This window comes from Rattus norvegicus, chromosome 11 (genome assembly GCF_036323735.1).
Source record: "Rattus norvegicus strain BN/NHsdMcwi chromosome 11, GRCr8, whole genome shotgun sequence".
Lineage (NCBI taxonomy): Eukaryota > Metazoa > Chordata > Mammalia > Rodentia > Muridae > Rattus > Rattus norvegicus.
In genome coordinates, this window is record NC_086029.1 from 56,589,970 (window position 1) to 56,615,392 (window position 25,423).

Sequence of the window (25,423 nt, forward strand, 5' to 3'; positions counted from 1 at the left end):
CAAATCTCTCGCCGTTCCAAACTTAGAGTCCTTATTTTCTAACTGACAGACCATTTGATTGCCTGACCTGGGGACCTTCCCTGCTCTTCCCGGAAGGTGTTTGAAAAGACAAACGGCATATATTTTGGTTGGCAAAATGACAGAGCAGATTTATTGTTTCCATCTTGTACATCAAGGTAGATGTGGTACATAATTCCTCACTAAGAAATGCTGGGCTGTAGCTTAAGAAAGCAAAGGAGGTCACAGTTGCTAATACAAGAGTGTCTGAAGCAGAAGTGGGGTTGGATCTGTGAACCATCTAGCCACATCCAGATCTACTTTTGTTTGCATCGTCTTTTCTTTCATAGCCTGTCTCACAAACATAAGCTCCGGGCCATGCTAACCTGAGTTCATAACTCACAGAGTGGGACCATCTAGGCCACACCATACTGTACGTTCACCTTCCGCCGTCTTGAAACTGAACTATGATGCTGCCTCACATTTTCACCTCTCTAGTGCCAGAGGCTCCATTGGTTTCTCCTTACCCTCAGAACCGTGGGCTCAGTGAGCAGTCCTGTGGCAGCTGCCTTCAGCATTTGTTCAAGGTGGGTGGGGGACGAGAAAGAAGGGAGAGCAGAGCCAGCGCTTCCCTGCAGCTGGAGCTAACCAAAGCAAGCTGCAGACACAGCTCACCCCACTTCAGTCAGTGGCCACCCTGAAGTCGTATGTGTGGGTGCAAAGTTTCTGTGGCACATTCCTCATCGGGTGGAAGGGAAGAAGCTGTGCATGATGGTGGAGATGCCAGATGGTTCTTAAACCACTCTGGGAGGCTGTCATTTAGAGAGGGAAAACAAAACAGAAATCGGGAATGCTGCCTTCTGGTCACCTCAGCTGCAGGAAGCAGCAGGTGCAGGCCCTTTGGTTTCTTAGCCCTGTCTATGGACAAAACTACATTCCAGAATTGTTTAGCGCTGGGTTCTTCTCCTACTTAAGTATACCTTGAGCTTCCTAAATTGTATTTTATTCTTTGAAGAAAGTCTGTTGTGCAGAATTGTATAAAGCTTGACATGACGTCCTAGAGTAGGCTAATTGTTCAAATATGGCTTAGACAATAGTTGAAAAGCACTTTTGTTTGTATCATGGAATGAAAGTTACCACATACACAATAGTCTATTTTCAAACCAAAATGGATTTCATCTTAAAAGGGATTAACAGAGCATCGCAAAAAGAACGTTAATTTTTGTAGGGTTTTATGTGTGTGTTTATGTTTGGGGTGAAGTGTGCATGCACATATGTGTGCAGTGGGTAGAGGCAAGAGTTCAACATCTGGTGTCTTCCTCAGCTGTACTCCACCTCATTTTATGAGACAGGATCTGCCCTACCCTGGAGTTCATTGACTGAGCTAAACTGGCTGCCACTGAGCTCCAGGGAGCCATTTATCTCCCCTCAAACCTCGCCCCAAACACACATACACACACATGTACACGCACACATGGACCTCATGAGCTAGGATTACAGGCATATATCACAGCACCTGGAATTGTTGTGAGTCCTAAGGACCAATGCTCAGGTCTTCATGCTTGCAAGCAACTTTACTGACAGAATCATCTCTTTGGCCCAAACATTAATTATTTATGCTCAAACCAAACTTGATATCTAAATTCAGCTGGACAGAGATACCTGGGCTCTCTGGTTGCTTCTGGCTCTCCTAGTTCATCTTCCCTTTTCCTTGGGGTCAGAGGCTGTCCCTTTGGGATTGCAGGGCTTCTCGACATGATAGAACCACAGCTCACTCCAATCGTGAGGCAGGCAGGCTCGCCTTTGCACCCCAGCCCATGCCTCTTCCAAGACTGGCATGCACCTGACTTTACCAGGAAACCCAAGATCAATAGAAAGGAAAGCATTAATTTGGAGACAATGTGGATTGTTTTGGTGTGGTTTGTTTTATCACCCAGGATTATAAGGAAGATTAATAAAGTACCAAAATGTCCTATTTTTGGAGTGACTTTTCCTTTTACTAATTCATTTTTCCTTATCCCTAAAATATATGTGGTACAATACAACATGGTTCAATGCTAAAGTTGGACAATAACCTAATTATGATAAGATCTAAATTAAATCATAGTCATTTTAATAGTTCTTTTTTGGGGGGTGTGGTGTGTGTGTGTGTGTGTGTGTGTGTGTGTGTGTTTAGACCCAAGGTCGACATCAGGTACCTTCTTTGACCCCTTTCTACTTCTTTGAGGCAACCTCTGTCACCTAACCCGGAGCTTACCAATTTGTCTAGGTAACTAGCTCACTCTGGGAGCCCATCTCCGCTTTCCCAGCATGGTTAGTGCAAATGGGCCATCACAGTCATCCAGCATTTACATGGGCACTGTTTACCCAGACTCTGGCCTTCCTCCTTGCCCTGCAAGCACTTTGCCCACTGCGCCACCTTAGTCCCTGATTTTACTTTTTAAGAAGTCTGTAAATTTCCCCAGGTTGTGTGAGTTAATTTTGGAGCACAGAGCTAGCTCCTCATGTTGAGTCTTGACTCTCATAATATGGTCAAAGGAGAGTTTCGAAATTCCTTCTGCCAAAGTTGCTGTCTCCTCGTGTTTTTGGTAGCAGAGGCTCTTAAAAAGTCACCTTCACACCCTCCATAGAGAAGCACATAGAAGTAATATTGCTTCACGTTCCAGTCAGTTTGTTTGAAATAGGCTCTCACAGTATGGCCTAGGCCGTCGTGGAAATTACTATGTAGCCCAGGTTGGCCTCAAACTAACAACAGTCCTTTTGTTTTAGCCTCAACCTCTGAAGTGTTGGGTAGCAATTGTGCAATATGTTTATTTTTAGTCACATAATTAATATATTTATTATGAAGGTGGGCTAGGGAAGCTAGTGAAGCTTTTACTAAACTTGAACCAATGACAATTTTTCTAGCATCTTGATTTTTCCTACGTTTTGTTGTAATTTTTTAAAATTTCATTTTCAAACTTCAGTATACATCTAGTCTGGAGGGGACTAGTTTGGAGGGGAAATTGTTTATATTACACTGTGAAGTAATTAGAGTTCAGAAGTGAATAGTAAACGCTAAGAGCCCGTGTTGCCAAAATATTTATAGCATATTAGACATTGTTAAAGTATAATTTAATGTAATGTGCCTTATATTCATAATTGTTTTGTTAGATTATATACTCATGGTGTAAATATTTTACATATTGTTAATAATAAATACAAAATATATTAAACAAGAAGGACATACAAGATCCCATTTGTCCTTAAATGATAGGTCATATTGCCACAAAATGTGTTTCATGTCTCACAAGTCACTTAGACTCCAGTGGCCATTACTTGTGACCTGACCATGGTGCATGAGATGTCCTTGTCATAGGTAGCTAAGTTCAGGGTTTTCTTGGCGTGTAAATAAGATACCAGTGTGCTATGGTAATAACGGTGTTGGCTATTGGGGTTTATGTTTATGAGGGATTCATATCTGAGCACCAAATTTGTAGAGGTAACTTGTTTCAGGGTCTTTGTAGTGATGGCAGCTGAGTGTTGGGTGTGGTTCCTGTAGAACTGAATGCACCCCATTAGAGGTGAATCCCGTGCACTGTATATGTTAGTGGCTGGATTAACTGAAGGTCTAAGTGAGTCAAGTAAGGGCTTGTCTGTCATCTTGGGCTCAAAGTAGAGAAGTGGGCTGTTTACAGCCTGAATCTTGAAGGAATAAAGCCTACATCAAATTACTAACAATGAAAATCCTTGACTAAATTAATGTTATGTCTCTTTCTCTAACAAAATTTGTAATATTGTATTACCTCTTTGCAAAGGTAAAATGGCAGGCACCTAGGCCCACAAATTCATACCTGGTCTTGTTTTTTAGGTGTAAAAGATCCCAAATCTGCCACATCCTTTCATCTCATTCTACTCCAGTTGAAAGCAAGAGAGTTAGGCCCTAGCCAGGGGTAGGATAGAAAACCGGCAGTGTATAATTTCCCTTAACTAAAATTAGTTCAACTCTGAGATAACTGCTACAGGCGGCAAGCTTGCATGTGCTCCAGAATGCTAGAGACTGCGTGTGTGTTGGGAGGGGTATAAACACACATGCAGAGTCTACACTTGGAGGCCAGAGAAGGATGTTGTGCGTCCTTCTCTGTAACTCTTCATTCAGTGCAGTTGAATGTAGACTTCATAAGTTTTGGCTGGGCTGGCAGTCAGCAAGCCACAGCAGTTTGCCTGTCTCCGTCTTTATGCAGCAGAAGGGTTTCAGGTGTGCCCTAGACCAAGCACAGCTTGCTCCATGGGTATTGAGATCCAAACTCAGGTCAAAGTTTCCTAAAATACAAGCTTTGATGGACAATCAGACTATAGTATTCCTCAGTTGGAGTCTCCCGAGACAGCATATTTGCCCTTTTATGACACATAGTTCCTGGGCCTTTATGTCTTATTACCTTAGCTGTTGCACCAACTTAGTGTGATTGTAAGTCTTTGTATAATTCATGCTATAGCCTTCTAGCCCAACAATATCTTGAAAAGACAACGCTCTAGAGCTTCACCCGTAAATTATCATAGGTGGCTTACAGCAGAGTACAGAAGTTTGGAGTCATAGTGTCAGCTAGGCTAACCTCTACCAAAGGCCCGAGGGTGAATGCTTCCTTGGCTCTCATAGCTTCTGGTGGTTGCCAGCAGCATTTAGTGTTCCTTGGTTGTGGCAATGTAGCTCTACAATCTGTCTGTGTGAAAAGTTACGTCATCTTATAAAGACACAAATCACTGGATTGGGGCTTACCCTAATCCAGCATGGTGTTATTTTTAACTAAATTGCATCGACCACGATCCGGTTTCCAAATAAAGTAACATGCACAGATCTAATGCGTAAGCAAAAAACAGTGAACGACCTGATAGTTGGGTAGTTTGTGTATCTACTCTCAAGCAAAGTATCCTTGAGCTCTCACTGTTGATATCTTTCTCACCTGAAACATTTTCTAATGCCACAGAAACCCTAACTAATCAGCTGCATAGTCACTGCCATAGCACTTCCTAAGCATGTTTCATTTATAAATTTGGCCCTCAGGGCCAGAGTTTTGTTCCCCCGCATTCATAATCAACTTACTATTAGAAGCAAAGTAAATTACATCCAAGTGTTTTCAAGCACTGACTCTGGCCCACACTTCTCAAACCCTACACTTTGTTCTATAAATCTGGATGTTAGGCTTACGGCAGAGTGTACTAGAATCTCCCATTCTAAAGAGCTACTTTCTCTCAGATTCTCTCTGCCACTTGCCCCTCCCTAGGATGCTAAAGGCTATCCCGGAGTCAGACACCTATGTGCTCTCAAGACCATGCCTTGGATATTTTGAACTCTTCTTTAATTAAAATTGTGATCATTAGAAGAGAGTCTCAAAACAGCTGTCACACTAGCTCAAGTACCATGTCCATCCAGATGTAATTTCTTTGACTTGCGTGATGGCCTTTTTACAAGAAAATTATTTGCCAATAATAGCAAAATTCACAAAGAAATCAGACTATCTGGCTTTCTGTGAAACCAAGGGTCTACAATATGGGAGGCATATTTCTGCATTGACTGGAGCTACAGAACAGCTACCTAATAAGACACAGCCATAGGCCATTCCACAGGCCACAGAACCACTTCCTCCTGACATGGTACTTGTAGTGCCATGTGTTAAGAATTCAACCAAATGTTCTTATTGATGTAGCCTGGGGGCAGGGGCACATTAACACACTCAGACAGTTAAAGGGAAGGCCACCGGCTTCCTCTGCTTTACACTGCCTTTTGGTGAGTTCCACCAGGACCTTCACGCTCCACAAGTCATTGCACAATTTCAGTGAACACTTTGAATCACAGTGTCCGGATTCCAGACCTTTCCTCCCTAACATCTCTGGTGTTATCCACAGAAGTGAATTGTTCAAACATGAGAGGCTCAGTCTCCTGTGGCTCCATTAACCTTGGGTCATTGCTGTAGCACAAACCATTCCAGAAATGTCTTTCGATAGCCAGTCTTGCCTCTTAGGTCCTTTCTTGCTTCCGTGCTTCACCCTTTACCCCTTGGCTTAGAGGATTTTTTTTTACCTCAGACTAGAACTATTTCTATAGAAATTCCATGCCTGAGATTCTTACCAACATCTGTATGGTTTCGCCATTCAGAACATCTCTGATCAGCCCCTCCTTTATCTTGTCCTATTCTGTTCATTTCCTGTAGAGGTCTCTTATCTCAAGCAAAGACCTCAGCATCCCAAACAAGGCCTCTCTAGCCTTCCCCAGAATCTTTAGCATCCACAAACACTCCCTTGGCTTTCCATTATCCTCTACAACATTGGCATACTCCAGCCAGCCAAGCCACAGTCATATTCACTGCGTCAACATACATGACCACATGCTCTGCTCAGGACGTCATAGGACATATTTAAAACATGCACAAATGGTTGTGTTGCAATAGCTCTATTTAAAATGACCGAGGGTGTGGATTGTTGTTGAAAGCTGTGGAGCTAGTCAGAGAAGGTCAGACGCAGGCAAGGCCAGTGTTTAACTGTATGGTCTTCACATATTCCATGGTTTTCTGCCCCTGCAGGGGACTGGGTAATTCCATAACTCCTCAGTGGCTGGTTCTCCAGTGTATACAATCAGTTGATAGGACACCGAGTAGGTAGGCACAAAGATGGTTCTTGAAGAAAGATAACTTGATCTTTAGGTGCAAGCTTCTCCAGTCTAGTCAAGTCAGTTTCAGATACTTATTACCTCATCATGGAGAGGGGCCAATAAAAGCTCAGATCTTTCAGGCCATGGAACTGGCTTCTAAATTGGGATAGACAGAGTAGCTGTAGTTTCTCCAAATTTTGAAATGTGGCGTGTTCTTTGGTAACACTAACGTGTGTTCTGTGTTCTGCATCGTGTTAAAATTCTCATGCTGTGTCCTCGTAAGCCTGCTGGCCTGTATGCAGGGAACGTGTTGCTGGTTATCTGTCACCAGTTAGCTCAGCTGGGTGAGATCCAAGGCTTTGGGATCGGGCCCCACATGAGACAGTTGGCTTCATGCACCCCAGTCCCTGCCTGCCCCCACTGTCACTTAAGTGAGTGCACTAGATCAAGGAGCACGGTGTGAGCAGGACTTAGCACGCCGCCTCTTGCTACTCTACTCACTCAGGCCTTATTCTTCTCTTGGGGTCTCCGACCTCAGCCTTGTTTTAAATGACCAATAGCTAGCATAGTGCTGAGCCAAATTCTGTGTTCCTCAAATGTCCTGATGACCTTTCACCCACCTGACCATCCTCTGAGTCTTTATTAACATTGTGAAAACTCCAATAAATACGGCATTCTCGAGACCGGCTCCAAAGTGCTGTGCTATGTGAGTGAGTATATGCCCTCACTCATGTCCAGATAATGTGTAATTTATACTTCCCTGTTGCAAAGAAGTTGGCTAAGGACATTGCTTGACTTCCTTTACAGTTTGGTTTACAAAGCAGGGCTGCTTTCATTTCTGTCAGATCCAAGAGTCTAAGCTGTTACCCGGTCTACCCAACTGCCTCTCCCCCAGCACAACACAGGATACTGAGCAGAGCCGGGGTTTCAGAAACTTGATAAGACCTGTTTGGGGAGTGAAACTGCCCAGTTCCACTCTTATATGGGTATGGTTTTCATGAGGTCACTTCCGCAAGTAGGCGGAGACAGTTTGCCCAATAATCAGTGAGGGCGATGTTTGTTCTTGGATGTTCCTGCAGACTTCCCATTAGTGACCTCCTCTCTGTCCTGGCAGCTGGAGCTATGCAAACCCAAAATGCTAACTGCTTGGGCATTGGTTCCTCTGGCTTGCAGTTCATGTACAGATTTCCAAAACAAACAGGTCAAGAAGTCTCTATCATCTTTTTATCCTCTGACATCTTGAGCACCTTGTCACCACCTCAGTTCAGTTGTCCTCAAACTTAGAAGCGCTGGCCCTAAAATTTCATCAGAAGGCAGATGCTGAAAAATGTCTTTCCTTAGAACACAGTTAAAAGCAAGTCTTCTCTTGAGTCTCAGTGTCATCAGAAGCTAACAGGATCAAACCCAGGACTCTTTGCAAGCTTGGGGGGAGCAAGGTTCCACTGAAGTACTCGAAGTTCCTTCCCTTCTTTGGCGAATGAGCTTGACTATATATATGACTCCGCCTGTCCTTGAACTTGGTGATCTCCCTGCCTCAGCCTCCAGCGCACTGAAATTGCAGGCAAGCCCCAACATTCCTGGGATTCTCTGAAGCTGGTGTGGTCCTGAAGCCTGTTTAACACTGAGGGAACCCTGTCCTCCTAACCCAGCTCATACTTGAGTGCCATAGTCAGCTGCAGCTGCAGCAAGGCATCTGGTAGAAATCCATGGAAGGTCTTGAGCAACATTCTTGCAATTTTCCTTTGAGATTTCACAGATAGATGGGAAATAGGACTGCTTTGGGGCAATCGCTCTGCTACTTCGTCAGCACTGCGGAGTACAGCTTGAAACTCCACTTCATCGCCGAAAGACTGAAACCCACCAGGGAGTCAGGGAAGCTAGCATTCAAACACATGGCCTTTTTAAATCCTCTTACAGGGATTTAAAAGTTACCGTCCTCTGAAGCTACAACAGAACAGGGTCTACCCTTCGACATCCGTTTGGAGACAGTGAAAAGCACGTTTGTCATTTGCTTCTTTTTATCCTCATTTTTATGATCTGTCACTTCTAAACATATGCTTCTTTGCTTTTGAACTTTGAGGAAGAAGTGCTTTCACACCTGACACATCAACAGCACTGTGCTAGACTCCAGGAAGATGAAGATAAAGGCTTTGTCCTCTGTAGATGTAGAATACAGGTCAGAGGTCACAGATCTAAACAGCCGTAAGAGCAGGCGTTCTGGGAGTGAGCAAGAAGGAAACAGGCCCAGGAGAGACTGGGACAAAGTCAAAGTGGCAGCTCAGTCACATCTGAAGAGCCTCAGGTCATTTGAAACAACCCGGAATGCTGGCCCAACAGCATTAGAGCTTCCGGTTTCCCAAGACACATCAGAAACCCAGATTTTGTGTGTGTTCCACCTCCTGATTCTGGGAGGAAGCAGGGGAGGCTAGCAACTAATTCCAGTTCTTCAAATGCATCAAGTGGGCCAAGCAAACATGTATGCAGGCTGAATTGAACCAGTGAGCCTCCATTCGCAAAGTTACTTTCTGGTTAGTGAGGTAGATTACACATGTATGAAGTCACTGACTTAAAATGCAGCCCACATGACTAAGAGCCTCAGTGTGTGGCTCAGTGTGTAATGGAGGAGGAGTTCAGAGAAAAGGAAAGGAAGGCTAAGGAGGGGAGCATGCACTCCAGGCAGTTAGACCTCAGCCTGCCCGGGTGGGGAAGGTGTATCCTCAAGATGAGATTGCAGGGGCCTCGCAGAGGACCCTGAGCTGTAGTTGTAACGGAGACTTGGCTCCCACTGTTCTTTCTTTCCTCCACATTCACTACTCGCTGACTCTTAAGCCAGCTCACCCTAGAACTCCACTTGTACCACCTGTTTACAAGTCACCCATACTACCTCCTCTTATTTTTCTTTTTCCTCCAATATAATTTTTCCTTTATAGGAAATGTAACGTTGTCTCCACTCTCAGCAGAACAGTAATCATGGCCTACCATGAAGAATGAGAGGACTGTTACTGTATACGTGGCTGTTTGTGCTGTAAATGATAGTGTGTCTCTACCATTTTGTGAATTGGCAGCATGCCATCTGACGAGCAACTCCAAACATGGTGATTGTGATTTCTCACTTTAAATTCCTTTCTTCTTTATAAGCAAGTCTAACCAGAGTTAAACACCTTTGAGCTTCTGCCTCACCCTGAACAGCTATAAACAATATTCCGATCAGAATATCTACTAACCCAGAGTCTGACCATCTTGAAGGGTTACTTTAATTTGGAGACTTGGCTCATGGTCGTTATTTTATTTATTAGATATAGTTTGCAAGATTAGAAAAGAAGTCACCCATATAAAACTTCACCAAAACTCTGAGCATGAGGCAGAAACAAAACAAATTTTGAAAACATGACATTTCTTTCTGTAAAAATGGAGCATTTCAAGATGGACTGATGTGTTCTGGTATTTGAGAATACGAATCAGTCTAACCAGATGTGAAAATCATGCTACATGTGTGTCCCCAGAACTTAGAAGTGAGATCTGTCAGAGCCCTTACTGCCGGTACCGAGTGTTCACACTGGAGGGTGGAAAAAAAAAACTGCTTCTAAATTCTCTCAGACCCAACTGACTTACGCTTCTGGAAGGGCTGGTGGAGGCATTGTTCAGAGTTGTTTTTCTTTCAGCCTGTCTGTTCTCTAAGGCCCAGAAACAATGGGGACTTTGAAAGTGAGTCTGAAGTCTGCTCTCAGCCTCCAAGGACTCTTTCCTTTTAAGGCTACTGAGCTGTCTTCTGGGAATGTATTTGGGATTTCATGGATTGGGAAGGAGGAGGATGTATCAAAGTAAACATTTCATGAATTCTGCTGTGCAGTTTAACTTACTAAACAGACAGAAACCTCTGAGTATTTCCTGTGTATCTTAAAGGACCAATTTGTCACCAACTCTGGGCTTCCACTGGCTTTTTCCAACTTCCCTTCCCAACAGCCTCACACAGATACAGTACATGATGCTTCTTTTTCTTTAACTTCGACACCACTTCTCAGGTGTAGGACCAATGTAATTTGCCAGGATTCAGTGCACTTGGGCTGTTGACTTAGTTTATGGCATAGCTGGTTTCCATTCTTTTAGTTTTAATCATTACATCCCAGTATTAGGCTCACAGAACGTCCTTAAGGTTCTCCTAATTCTCCATAGGTCCGGAATGAAGGAAGAAAGACACTGACCAGAGACTTGGAAAACGTTCACAATTCATATGGTATACATGATTTCCTTTTGGTGCTTTTCTCTAACGTCACAGTCATTAAGGGCAGGCTGGCAGGTGGCATTCATGTATAAGAATACTTCTAGTAAGTTCCATGTTGTAATCTACCACATATGACTCACATGACCAAACAGCTAATTTTTGAAGAGATTCTGCTGAATTTTCACATAGTAAATAGTTTGGAAATCAAACGTTTGAATAAAAAGTAAGGAACCCAAATAAACAAACAAAAATCTAATTTTGATACTGCTTGTGCAAGGTCTATCTACAAATATATGTTATGCACACACCCAAGCCATGTGCATAGCAAAGTCTGGTGCTGTGTGCTGTGTGTTATGAAGCCTTACATACAGTGTCTAATGACATTGAGGAGGATGAGATTAAAGGAATACACTGTAAGGTGGGGATGTATAGACAGTACTGTGGTGGAGAGACACATTGAGCAGTTCGTGTGATATTTTACTGGCAATTTGCTGCGGATGCTGCCTCTTTGTTGCTCAGAATGTGAGCTGATCCTGTGTGTATCAGGTATCAGCATCAAAAATGCACATTATCCAGGCCCATAGTTACCACTGAATCCAAATCTCTGGGGTGGGAATGAGCTAGCCAATCTTTTTGCCCCTGCAAGTTGAAAATCACTACTCAGAAATCCTCTAGATGATTCTAAGGCATACTTTAACCTCCACCATGGACAGTGTGGGGAACATACCTGACTTTTACACCGAAAGAAATTCTTGTCTCTCTTCCCTCCCTATTTCTCCACAGCTGCATTGTATCTAGTCTCGTGACAGTTAGGAGCTGCCAGAGCTCTCACGATTTTCTGTGGCATGTGTGTAAACCCAAAATGTCCTTCCACAACTTTTTTGGAGATTTTATTGCTCCTCCTCCCTTTGTGAATGAGAGTCAATCACTCACTTATGAAATCACTTACAGAAAATTCAGTATGGTTCAGGTAGCAGTTACACATTTCTCTCCCTCCAGGGGTCTCCGTTGCAAAGAATTCGTATAGTGCTAAAGTGTTTTGTTTATGTGGGCAGTCATTGCCATGTGGTGAGATTAAAAACAGACTAAATAAATGTTTTGGCGATGTCGTGGGTAGTGGTGATTAAAGCAAGAATAATGTGAAACTGCTTGTTAACCACCCGGGGTCCAGATGGAATTCTGAAATCCTGGGGTAGACCATGAAGGTTTCCTTATGACTATATTCATAGACGGTCATACTATTTACTCCAAGGATATTCTGCTTCAAGAGACTGTTTTCTTTCTACAGAGAAACACCTGAAAAGTATGTGTCCCAAACAGACTTCTTACTCAGGGGCACTTTTGTGCAGAAGGGCAAACATGGAGTCTGATTAACCCTCACAGGCCCACTGAGAAACAGCCACACAGAATATGGGAGTTTTTCACCCAGAGTCTGCCTTCATTTCCAGATATCATCTAAGAAATGGGAAAATTTCCTACGTTCACAATTTGACCCAAAATAGGGGTCCCTCTTCAAACAGAATAAACTGTGCCATCGCCCCCTCTTCCTGTCCCTTCTTAGCACTTCCACAGGCTCCTGAGTGGCCATGGGCTTGTCACTTTGCTGTTGCTATATAAAGCATGGTGACCAAAGGCAACTTAAGGAAGAGAGTGTATCTGTGTTTGCAGTTCCAGAGAGATAAGAGTCCACTGTGGTGAGGAGTGGCAGCAAGCAGCCAGCACACCTCCCACAGCAACCAGACCAGGAAGCTGTGCGCTCACATCTTCAATGCACAAACGTGAAACACAGAAGGCACATAGGAGCAGTGATAGCCTTTGAGTCTCAAGGCCTGTGCCCAGTGATATTCTCTCCCCACAAGGCCACACCTCCTAACCCCCCCCAGAAAAACACCAACCGCTGGGGACCAGTTAGTCAAATGCCCATACTATGGGGAACATTCATCACTCAAACCACCACATCCCCCATTGACTCTGGAATCTTTGTTGAGCTACAAACTCAGTTAATGCCAGCAACTGCTCACACAGTTCTGGGTTGAGTCTATCAGTTGTGAGCTTCTGATAGGATTTTTCTCTCAAAGAAGAAAAACTTGTGTATTATGTTAAAGGTTAAGTCAACATTGCTGTGAACATAGATTAGTTTCTCCTCGTCTTCACTTTCTAGGAGGGAACATAGTACTTTGTGGCAGTTTACCATGTTCCGGCTGAGTGATTAATGTTTTCCTGAAAGGGGGTTAGTTATGAGTATAGAGTAGAATATTTCTTCCAAAAGGAATATTTTCAGGTCTCTTACAATTACCTTTTAAAGGACATAATTCAGATGAACCAGTTATGGAAAACAGCATGCAATTAAGTATTCAGCATGAGAGGACCACTATCAAGTACATGGCTGCAGGGCACTTGTTTAGATACCTTAAAGGACATGCTCACAAGGCTGTGGGTGACCAGAACAACAGCAAAGATAAACCAGACTGTGCCCTTTTTTTTGCAAGCACTCCAGCATAGAGAACACTATCATAATTCCATAAATTAATAATGTAAAACCATTGTGTTTTTGTGAATCCATAGGTTATCAGTCCCAAGAAAAGTCCAGCTTGTTCTTGCCCTCATCCAGCAGGTGGCGCTATGAAATAGAAGGATTGGATAGATCAGGGACTAGTTTGTGGTCCACAGAGCCAGTCCTGACATTAGCAAGTATCTACATGACTGTCACCAATAGCAGTTGACACACTCGAAAATCTCCACAAAAGTCCAGTGCCTCCACACTTTGGTTCAGTTTAGTTTCTCATCTTCTGTAAGGCTGCTGCCTCCATGAAGACCGGCAGTGTTAGGCACTCACACAGCCATTAGCAGAGGCTCTTGCACTGCGGAGTCAGTGATGGCCTTTAAAAGAGTGCAGCTGCGTTTCTGCACCTGGCTACTAGTATGGAGCCCTTCTTCCATCTGGGGAGAAAGTCACAGTTCCCATGATCCAGGTGTAGGACTTTTTAGCCTCCCTGCTTGAGAAAAAATCTATTACCTTCTTGGATGAATTATCTTATTTATGCAACACTCTTACCTACACCAGCCATTTGCTGCCTACTGCACTCTACTCTAGGCAAGCAGGTGATTAAAAGAAGGGAAGGGAATTGCCCACTGTGTCCCAGATCTTTCCTTTTAGAAACACAGTCTACTGGTGTGGGGGGGAGGGGGGAGGCAGGACATGCAGACAGTTGAAACAGTGGCCCAGTCAACAGGCTAGTGGCTGCTTGCGGCTGCCTCCTGGGTACCAGACAAGCTTGTACTCCTAAGAACTTTCACTCCTGTTTCACAGACCTTAATAGTTTCCTGGCACTGCCTCTCAGGGAATGTCGTCATGGTCTGGGGAACCAATAAAAATACATTGAACCTGTTTTGTTTTGACAGATTTCATTTTTGCCAGAAACTTCACAATTTGGGGGGGGGGTTGGGGGGGCAGAGTAGAGAGCTAGTCCATTTGTGAGGGTGTAATCAGAAGTTCACTCTAAGAAAGCAGGAACGGCTACACTGGACCTGGCAGGGAAGACACAAGGCTGTCTAGCTCATTTTGACAAACTCACGTGGCAGCTTGTATCTGCTCGACCCTGGAGGTGTGAGCATGCTCTCTCCTGCTCTCCCCCCCCCCCGCCCTCCCGTCCCCCTTCTCAATCAAAGCACACTTCTTAACTCTCTTGATCCTCAAATAGAAAACCCAGGCATTAAAATTAGCCTCAGTTGGTTATGGGTACATACTTGACCATAAGGTCTTTGGAAGGAATTGAGGTAATTATTACCAAATAAATACTAAAAACTCTGGGCTCACTGGTGTTATGACCGAGCATGGTCCTGAATCTCATTAACATGAGAAACATTGACTTTTGCCTGCACAGTGATAGTTGGGATTTGATTTGGGGAGGAAGGGACTCAAATTTTTTTTCTCTTGCAAATTTTGGAGAATCTCTATCACCATGCGACTAAAATGGATGAAGAAATTAGAATAAAGCTAATAGAAACATCGGTAGTAGTTATGGTCTCTTCTTGAGTGTGTTCTTTATCATGTTAGTGAAGAGTTGGCACACTCTGCTCCTCCTTAGGACCAGAGTTCAAGTCCCATGGCCTCTCTCTTCACCACAGTTTATGCTTCTGCCTTATACACCACAGAATAAGCTTAGAAATTAGCTCAAGGGAGTGACTTCCACCTCAGCACCATCGAAAACTGCCCATGAATGGAGGCTTTATCTCGGGGATATTGGGTATCTCTGTGTATGATTTTCCTTTTTAAACTCCTGTATGATCCCATCTTTTGTTTCTGTTTCTTTCGCTTTTAGTTCTTTTTACAAAGAAAAGGTTTGTTTGAGGGGTTTTTACTATGAATAATGATGTTTTATTGTTTTTATTTTGCTTTTCTCAGACAAGATCTCGTGTAGCCCAGACTGGCCTACAATTCATGATGTAGCCAAGGATGTCCTTGAACTATTTCTGATCTACTGAGATCACCGGCCACAACCACCACTTCTTTTCTAGTTTTATAAAAGAACATGCTTTCTTACTTACATGGACCTGCATCTCCAGACTTCCATTTTTTGGCTTGTCTCCTGTTTCAAACATGTCGCACTCAACTTATGCTGGAGAAGTGGAAGAAAAATACACTGTTTCATCCTGATTTTCTCTTACTCCATCTGTAAAGAATTTGCTTTTCTCCAACTAGCTGGGCATGATGGAGAAACACGTAGGGTGGAGAAGAGAGTGAGGGACAAGGCCCCTGACCTCCTGACAACAGTCAGTTTCCTGCTGTCCTTGTTCCTCTGCCTCCTGCTGCAGTTGGGTCCCTCCCTAAGAGAAAGAGGAGGTGTGGGTACTGGCTCCTCCCTGCAAGTCTACTGGGGTTCCCAAGCATTCACTAGAACATACCAAATAGAGAGAAGAGAGGAAGTTCAGAAAAGCCAAAACAGGAGGTTTCTATACTAACATCTAGGCGGGGGCCAGGCCAGCTTTAATGTTCTGGAGTCTGGGATGGAAGCCAGACTCTCGACAGATCTTTTAGTCCATGTTTAGACCTTATTTTACTAAATTTCAAAAGTACCCTTCTCCAACCCAAACTATTTCTCGTGAGTGGTCCTTGTCCAGTATCCCCTCCTTATTTCCATTGCCATGTTGTTCCCCCTCTTGGTGTCTTCCCCTCCCTTGCCTCTGGTTCTTAGCTTCCTCGTTGGCCGAAACCTCTCCAACAGCTTACACCCTTGGAGAAGTGACTAGAGTTCTAAAGGATTCAGAGACCAGGGGTACCTAACTACATTATTTCCCAGCTGTGGGCCATGACCCTTTCTTTAGTTGATGCCCTCAGCAAAGCTTTGCCAGGTGTGATAATTAAATTTTTGAAATTTGACATCTTGACCCATAGACCAAAACTGAGCATAAACACCTCTTTCCTGCAGAGGTCCATAGGATCATCTGTCCCTATAGCAAGCGAATGAGCTCTGTGTCATATTTCCATCCTTGGATGTTGATCCAGATGAGCAGCTTGGATGCATGTGTGGCCCTCTTGAATGTTGTATGGATCATACTTTAGAATTAGGCCCTAAATTCCCACCAAAAGTACAACTGATTGTGAGCCTAGATCTTTCACCCCAGTTTTTCAAGCCTGTGCTTATGGACTGGGTCTGACACAGGCGTGAGCACCTGGCCTGCTGGTTCCTGTGAATTCCTTGATGCAGGTGTTTGCTTGGCTTCAGTTCTGAGAGCTTGGGAGGGAGCTGCTTTTGGTCCTAACTCACCGACTCCTAGTCTCCTCTTGTGACAGATTGCATTGACTCAGAGTTCTCGGCAGGACTTTGCTTACAGTGGTTTGTAAGCTGTTTCAACGTTCTCTGGCATCCAGTTCCAGCATCTCAATGTCAGCCATCTACCCATACTGCCTCATTCTGCCTCCAGATAACACGGTCTCCTTTGCAACAAATAAAAACTGTTTCTTGCTTTCCAAAATGGCATAGCATAGCTGAGCTAAAACACAGGAAAAGCAGGATGGGAAGAACTTTTATCACTGGTTTCCTGTAATAATGTGTCCTTATTTTCGATCCTTTCCTAAGAAACAAGGCAAGAGACCTATGACAGTTTAATTGGAGAAATTATCTTTCCAAGTAACTGTTTTCATTCCTGTTGCAAATACTTAAGAAAAACTAGCTAAAGGAGGAAATGTCTACTTTGCCTCATGGTTTCAGAGGTCTCTGCCCACGGGCAGCCAGCTCCATTGCTGTTAGGCCTGTTGTGAGGCAGAATATCATGGTGGAAGGCCGGTGGCACATCAGAGTGGCTGTCTTGGCAGCCAGGAATCACAGAAATGGCATTCCGGTGTCCAACTTCCACCAATCGGGCCCACCTGCTAGTAGTTCATCCATGAATTGATCAGTGGTCCACTGATGAATGGAGTTATACCCGTAATGACCCAGTCACCTCTCAAAACTCTTCTCAGTTGGCAACCATGTCTTTAACACATCAGCTTTCAAGGTACGTTCTTGGATTCAAACCATAACAACCCTAGCCTGCTTCTTCTAACTTACAACTGAAAACTAGACCAGAACGAGTGAACATTAAGGGACAATTCTGACACTAGCACATGTTTGAAAGCACATCTTAAGTTACATCAGAAGCAAAGTATAATGTACATGTTCATAATGCATATGGATATGTATGGAAATTACCATGTTTCGTGTATCTGCCTACTACTTATTAAGAACCCTTCCATAGAATAGAGGCCTCCCCTTTTCAGAAGAGAAAGTGGACTATGGGAAGAGGTAAGGTGGGGGAGAAAGTACAGGGAAGAGGGGAGCAAAGTTAATTAATTAATTTAAAAGAACCCTTCCATAGAGTAAGAGAGAACTGCTGGGCCTGGAATTACATGCCTTCAATCCCAACTATTCAGACTAAGTAGGAAGACGTGGAGGCCTGCTGGCCAACTCTGAGAGACACTTTGAGAGTCTCAAAATCAAAAATGGGCTCAGCAGGAAAAGACACTTGCCACCAAGCCTGCTAATCTGAGTTTGCTACCTGAGCCCATGTACTAAATGGAGAGGACAGATTATCTCTAATCTCCAAACACCTTCTGTGGCATGCAAAGGGACACACACACACACACACACACACACACACACACACACATGTAACTTACAGAATTTTAACTAGAAAATAAAAGAAACTTGGCACATTCACTTGGGTAGACACAAGGGCAGTCACTACAATCTATGACTTCTTGGTGCAGCAACCACAGAAGTTGAACCATTCACCATCCAATATTTAAGCATTAAAGTTTGCTGGATTGGGACCAAATGAAGCCAACACAAATGTGGTAACTTCTATCTGGATCTTCCTCTCTTTCGGGGTCGAGACAGAAAAGGGAGAGGGGCACTTGTAGGCTTAGTTTAAGATCAAGAAATCTGGAAGTCTTTTTCCTTCATACTTGCAACTGTAAGTTGAATAAGGAACTCTGGCCATTGGGAATTCTATGAGTGCCTTCATTTAGTGTGTTTGGTCAGCCTTTCTCAAAAGCCAGAAAGTCTCATTGCTACTAAGTACCCAACTCGTCATGTTCTTGCTACTGTGACAGCCAGGGCTCACATTCCGCACAGAACAGGACACATGACAGTCTGCAAGACTTCCCATTTGGCCCTCCATGGACTTTATTAAGAGCCTTCCTACTCTTTTAACCTTGTGTCCTTTTCCTATTAAAACCCTAGAGCCCAGCATTCATTAACTAGCTTTCTCCACCGTGCTTACACACCAGTGTTCACACACAGAGGATGTAATGGTTTTCCTGTTTCCGTTCGGGCGTCATTTGCACACTGGTGATCTTTCCGCTTTCTTGGTCTCGCATGCATTAAAGCAGATCGTCTTCCACAGTCAACTGCAGTGAAGGGTTTGGACAGGCTTTCCCCCTCCACAACTGGAAAATATGAGGCAGATCCTGTTTATGTATGTGTAACCTCCAAAGCAGCTGATATGCTGTTGTCATTAAAGAATCAGAGCTGTTTTCCCAGCAGTGGAGTGTGGAGCTCGAAATCTGAAAGGCCCCTTGGGCCCTGCAGGCAGACAAGAGTCCTGTGCCACTTTCCCAGGGCTGCTTCAGACGGGCCAAGGTGCTGCTTCCTGGCCTCCACACTGCACTCCAGGGATGACAAGATCTCAGAGTTGCGACTTTATCAAAAATTGAGGCCATCTTCTTTTTGCATTAAATAGTTTTTAAAATCTGAGGGATTTTTCCACTCTAAAATGTAACCAAAATGTATGTATATCATCCGTTCACTGTTTGCTCTGAGTCTCTTATCACAGTCCAGAAATCCTTTTACAAAGATATGCTATAGCCAATATGTTCGTCAAATTGTTTAAAACACAAAACCAAAAACTTTCTCTTAAAACAAGTACAAACTATACTTAGAAATATATGTGTATGGGGGTTGGGGATTTGGCTCAGTGGTAGAGCGCTTACCTAGGAAGTGCAAGGTCCTGGGTTCGGTCCCCAGCCCCATTAAAAAAAAAAAAAGAAATATATGTGTATTTTTTGAAGTTTAGTTTCTATTTTTTAATCTTGTTTTTTATGCCAAATAATTTTATTTTTCTTTCTAAAATGACTTTTTATAAAGCTTTGTTTATAACTTCTGTATCTTTCATGATTTATTTCATTGGCTTTTATTGGTTCTTTTTGTTTAGTTTGCCTTGGGGACAAGCCCAGATTTCCCTAACAGGGATATTAGTTGATTGAAACCATTGAAACCAGAAATGGACAGCCTGAAGCACTCCCTAGCCAGTTTTCCCTAAAAGAGGCAACATTAATGCAACGTAGTTAACAAATAGCAGACCCTCAGTACCCTAGGGAAGAAGAGAGGGAGGGAGGGAGGGAGGGAGGGAGGGAGGGAGAGAGAGAGAGAGAGAGAGAGAGAGAGAGAGAGAGAGAGAGAGAGAGAGAGAGAGAGATCCACATACTTAGGTATGGAGAAAAGAGGTCCATGTTGAATATCTGTGATCCCTGTACCACACCTTGTCTTTTGAGACACGGTCTCTCACTGAACGTGACACTGACTAATTAGACTGGCTGTCAGGGAGCTTCAAGGATCCACCTGTCTTAGTCTTCCAGCTAGGATCACAGAGGGAGACCACCTCCACCCCCAAACTCTGGTCTTCATTCCTGTATAGCCTGCTCTTTTCTTACTGAACAGTCCCCACACACCCAAACATTTTCTTTTTTTAGTCCTGGGGATTGTATTTGGGTCTTGCTTTTAAAGCTTCTCTTTCATGGGAAGCTTGATAGTTAACACTGATAGATGCTAAAGAAGACCGGCAGTAGAGCTTATTAAAAATCAAAGAGCCTAAAGGAAGTTGTCCAACAGTTGTAAGGAATAAGAACATAAAAGATTTGACATCTTTAAGAACTCTGGCCAGCAATTCTTGAGTTGTTGAAACAATAAGTCTGGGAGAAAAAGCTTAAAGAGATACATTTGAATAAGGACCCGCACTGGTTGATTCTTCTGTATTCTGCTAGTTATTTTGCATTTAGTTACAACTTAAGGCCGGCTCAGAGGGTCACTATGGGTAGAGGCCTGATAGCCAGAATTCAGTCTGCAGAGCTCACCAGCTGGCCAGAGAGAATCCACCCCCAAGGGTTGTCCTCTGACCTCCCCACACATGCCGTAGCGCGCGCGCGCGCGCGCGCGCGCACACTCACACACACACACACACACACACACACACTAAATTTAGAAGTAACTTAAGATTGGAAGAGGTTGTCCTTGTGGGGTACCCCAGAAATTAGCATTTACCTGTCTCATATCCACCCCCACCAAAATGGCAAACTCAGACTTGAGACCTAAGGAAGCACAGCCTTTCCCCTTTTAAGATGAATGCTTGCAAGGCACATGGGAATGCCGGACTTGCTCATTAGCCGGGGGTTACTTGTTGGGCCAGTTGCTTTTAGAGTGGTTTCCCCCTCAGTATATGTATTTGGCAGGGAGAGTAGAACAGACTGAATGGCCTCTCAGTGTGTGAGGATATTATGTCATCCTGTCCAAGGGCTACTTACTCATTCTGTGCTCCTGCTCCTGGCTTGTCTGACTTATTCCTCTTACTTCCTCCTCCTGCACTTTTTTCTCTGTTTTCTTTCATCTTACCTCCTTACTACACGGGAACCAAGTGAAGGCATGTCTAGAATATGAATTGAGTTATTAGGAAACAATCACATAATGTGATAATAACTCATCTATGAAGATATAATTCATCGATTTAGAGAATTTCAAACCAAAGGGAACAGAAAGCAAGGCCCATTAGTGCCTGACTGTGGACCAGTTGGCTCTTCATGTCTATAAAGAGAGTATTTGAACCATAAGCTTCTTAGACTGGTGCTCCTGAGTATGAGGATTTCGGAGGGCCGAACTGGAGGCCAGAATTCTTCATTTCTGATCAGCTCTCCAGGCAGCTCCAAGTTGGAGGCCTTCAGACCTCACTTTGAAGGCAGGATGCTGTCGTCTCTTACACCTCTTCTGTGTAGACCCCTCTGGGTCCTAGTGTTCTTTCAGCCACATGGCTCTGTGCAGAAACTATGCTTCCTGGAAGTGGACTGTTTCATCCACCCTATGAATAGCTGCGGAGGATGGATGTCTGTGAGTCATCTTGTCTCTAGAACCGTAACCAGTAATTTTGAGCAGAGTTAAAAATACCTAGTTTTATCATTGGTGAGCAGAGTTGTTTAACTCTCGCCATATGCTTCTCTGCCTCCGTACATACGCTTTCCCTGTTCCAAGTTCACAGGTGCTCTGCACCTTCCTGAAAGAAAGCATGATGCCAAGCAGAACTCCAGAAGTTCTTTCTTTTTTGATACACACGCACCAGCATCAGCATCTGCCCAGGACTTCTGGTGGCCAGTCCAATGTCAGTTCTCTGTCTTGCTGTATTTCTCTTTCATTACAAAGTCTCATCTGATTTGTGGGGTTGCAACAGTCACCCACTTGCTTTTGACATGCTTTCGACATGCTTTCGAGGTTTCTTCCACCCACTGACTGTCAGTCTTCTTGGTTATTTTTTCCTAGATGCTGTACTCCATATTTTTGCCAGACTGAACTCCATGTACTTTACTGTCCATTTTTATAGTCTCCATGGTTCCACTAATACTGTCTGGCCTCACATGTGTCTCACCTCCCAACATCACATTTAGTGTCAGCTGAGGTACTTGTTAATATGATGTTCACTGGCATTTCTGTACCATTAACAAAGCTATTTATTAAGGCCTTTCCTACATGCTGGCCGTAGCTAAGCTACTCAGTGTTTCATGCCCTATCACAGATCCTTACCCAGCACTGTAGCCAACACTGTCACGGATACAGCACCAACAAAGGTTACTCTGCAAATTGTAATTTACATAGGAAATACTTCTTCCCAGTACATAGTTTAATGTTCCACTTGAGAAATAAAAACTCACTTAGTCGGGCCTCTGAGTACAAGGCTGGTCAGGGTACGCTTACATAAGTGTGTTTGCAGATTCCCATTGGGTCTCTCAGGGTCACAGGCAGCTGTGTTTTGGATGCTGTATCCTTTGAAAGAATAGGTGCTTGCAAGCTCGCACTTGGCAGCAAGACCTTAGGACAATAAGAAATCCGTATGTGCTCTCACATTCCCAGCACACAGCACACGCCCTGATTAACTTCCCAAACACTGACGCACGGTGTTTTTAGGAAAAAGACTGACTTTTTTAAAAACTCTTTTTCTGCCTCTTGTAATCTGTGAAACGGAAATGCTTTCACCTCACTTGAATCTCTTAGGACAACCACCAGATTCAAATAGAAGCTGTCAACAAGAAGGTGTTTAATGGTGCCTGCCTGGATGCAGCCTTCAGGGAACTTATACAATAGAGTTAGTTTAAGAAAATATGCTTTTAGATACAGAGAGTTTGCGCAAATGAAGAAGAAAAAATAACATTAAAGGTAGACGAATTGCAAGGTGAGCTTCATTTCTAGGATAGTTCCTTAGAACATGAATAAAACAGCAAGATGCATTCATGAACAATTACTGCACAGGTTAGAAACACCTAGTTCCTTATATTTTGACTCTAAAATACAATGCCAATAGTTTGGTAGCCTACTTAAAGGGTATTGCTTTTGTCAACAGTATTGTTATTTTTATCTGTCATGTGGAACTGAGTTTTTAAAGATGCTGTGTTTTATATGTGGGTTTAATAACCATTTTCTCTCAGCATTTTAAGATACAAAACATTGAGGGATATAAATATTCAGTCTCACTCCCCAACTAAAAAAAAAGAAGAAAGTAAGTTATTTTTCAGTCTCCAAATATATTAGAAAATAGCAGGTCTTATCAAAATGTGATTTTTCACTGTAATCTTGATATAATCTTTAGTATCAATGTGTATGTGAAAACCTGCTGAATAATCCAGAGCAAATGTAGAAAGTTATCTAAATTTTTCTCTGACTTGGGTCTAAGATATAGAATAGTGACTAAAACAAGGGGCGTTTTGATCCTGTGTTGCTATGTAACAAACCATTCTGAAGCACAATGACCTAAAACAACCACAGTTCATTGTTTACTGGGGCTGGCTACGTGGCTCTTACCCACACGCCATGCTAGGCTGTGGCGTTGTGTTGATATTTCAGTTGAGGTTAAAGCATACAGGACGACCCCTCGTCATCAAAGGTCTCTCCCCACAGCCCCTCAGCCATCCACAGTCTGGGACAGATCTCTTTACAGCATGATATCTGCCTTCCAAGAGAACAAAATCCAAAGTACTCAAACTATTGCAAGGCCTACACTCAGAAGTGTGGAAAGATTTTCCCCCTTTCTCTGTTGGTCAGAGCCATCACAAATCCAGCCTACATTCAAGATGAAAAATCCTTACTCCTCCACAGGATGGCTTACAACATCTTTTAGTTTTAGTAAACTAAAAACAGTTTACTTAGCAAGCTTTTATTAGGTAGTCATAGGAATATTGCCTTTGAAATTTTTTGTGTCCTTTGTTAAACTGAAATGATATTTGTTATCATTTTGCAGAAGAATTTACATTGTACCTCGTGGAAAAACAAGGGATATTTTATTGTGTCAGCAAAAAAAAATAGTTTTTTTTTAATCTTTGGATTATTACTAGAACTGTATCACTTTTAGTAATGAAAACCCGACACAAGTGTATAAAATCAGATCCTTCTGTGTTTTTCTTTCCTGTGAAGTTCTATGATTTTTTATGAGATTATACAATTCCAAAACCACATATTTTTGAGCAAAAATAAGACCATGGAGAGCCTCAATTTTTCAGGTAGGGGTTATTGCCAATTTATAATTCCTACACATTTTAGCCTTATAACCTTATGGCTCAGTAGGAAAAGGTGCTTGTTGCCTAGTCTGGCCTTACTTCAGTCCTGGAACTCAGAAAGTAGAAAAGAGAACTGACTACACAGAGTGCCCTTTCAACTCTACATGTGTGCCGTGGCATTTGCACACCCACATTGTCTGCAAGAATGATATGGAGGGTTCTTTCCTTTTGTCAAAGTACAACAGATTTGCAGAGTGTGGTGGCTCATACCCGTGTAAAAAAGAAAAGAAGGAGGGAGAATGAAGACAGATAAGTAGTCAACAAAAGGGAGGGGAACACCAGGCACTTGGGAAACAGAGAAGGAAGAGCTCTGCGAGTTCAAGGACAGCTTCAGCCTCGTACATGCTGAGTTCTTGTTCAGCTGGGACGACAGAGAAAGACCCTGTCACAAAGTGGGGAGGAAGGAATATTGCCCACTTTCTGTTGTTATGCCAGAACGCCTGAGACTTGAAAAAGGCAGGACCTTATTTGGGGTCATGACTGGATAGTCTGAGGCTGTATAGCTAGGTCTGATGAGGAACTCATGCTGCTTCAGCTCATGGGGGAAAGCAGGAGAGGGAAAGGCAGAAAAAGAGAGCAGTGCAAGGCTCATGCAACATTACTAGTCCACTTCCGTATGAAGAGGCTTTAATCTGTTTATAAAGGCTCTTTCCTCTATAATCCAAACACCCTCCCCTCATTCCCACCCTGACACTGAGGATCAGGGCTCCAATGCATGAACTAAAACCATGGCAGATGCACAAAACAATGTGAATCAAAGGTTTCATCAGAGAAGAGTGGCTTGGGATAGATGGAGCAAGAAATTCAGACTTTACAGTGTGAGAAATTAAGTTCACCAACTTTCATCCCTGCTGAGTATGCTAGCCATTGTTCTTAAAGCTCTCACATACTAGCTTAGGGCAGCCAGGAGGAGAGTGCTGCTCTGATTTTCCCTGGGACCTTTTATAAAGGGTTTCTCAAACTTCACTGACCATGAAAATTACCCAAAGAATGTCAGCGTGCCTATACCTTAGACTCATTCATGGACATTTTCAATTTCATAGTAGATTTTTATGGTTTGGATCTGAAATGGACCCTGAAGACCTATGGGATCGTGAGTGCTGACCTCAGTGGATCAATCTACAGATGGATTCATAATTTGATGACATTACTGGGAGTGGTGGAAATGAGTAGACAGGGCCTCATGTGGGGAAGAGGGTCCTAGTGCAGCATCCCTTGGAAGAGCGGATTT

The 25,423-nt window shown here is 43.3% G+C and overlaps 2 protein-coding genes across 5 annotated transcripts in view; one reads left to right on the forward strand and one right to left on the reverse strand.

Annotated features, from left to right (window-relative positions):
- Positions 1-25,423, reverse strand: part of Filip1l (filamin A interacting protein 1-like) — a 242,956-nt gene that overhangs the window by 186,503 nt on the left and 31,030 nt on the right. The window lies entirely within an intron of this gene.
- Positions 1-25,423, forward strand: part of Cmss1 (cms1 ribosomal small subunit homolog) — a 298,132-nt gene that overhangs the window by 186,350 nt on the left and 86,359 nt on the right. Inside the window, exon 2 of one of the 2 annotated variants that reach the window (XM_063270410.1) lies at positions 10,796-10,856. The exons of the other annotated variant lie outside the window; for it this stretch is intronic. The gene's annotated coding sequence lies outside the window, so the exon portion shown is untranslated. The remainder of the gene's footprint in view (positions 1-10,795; positions 10,857-25,423) is intronic. 2 annotated transcript variants of the gene reach the window in all.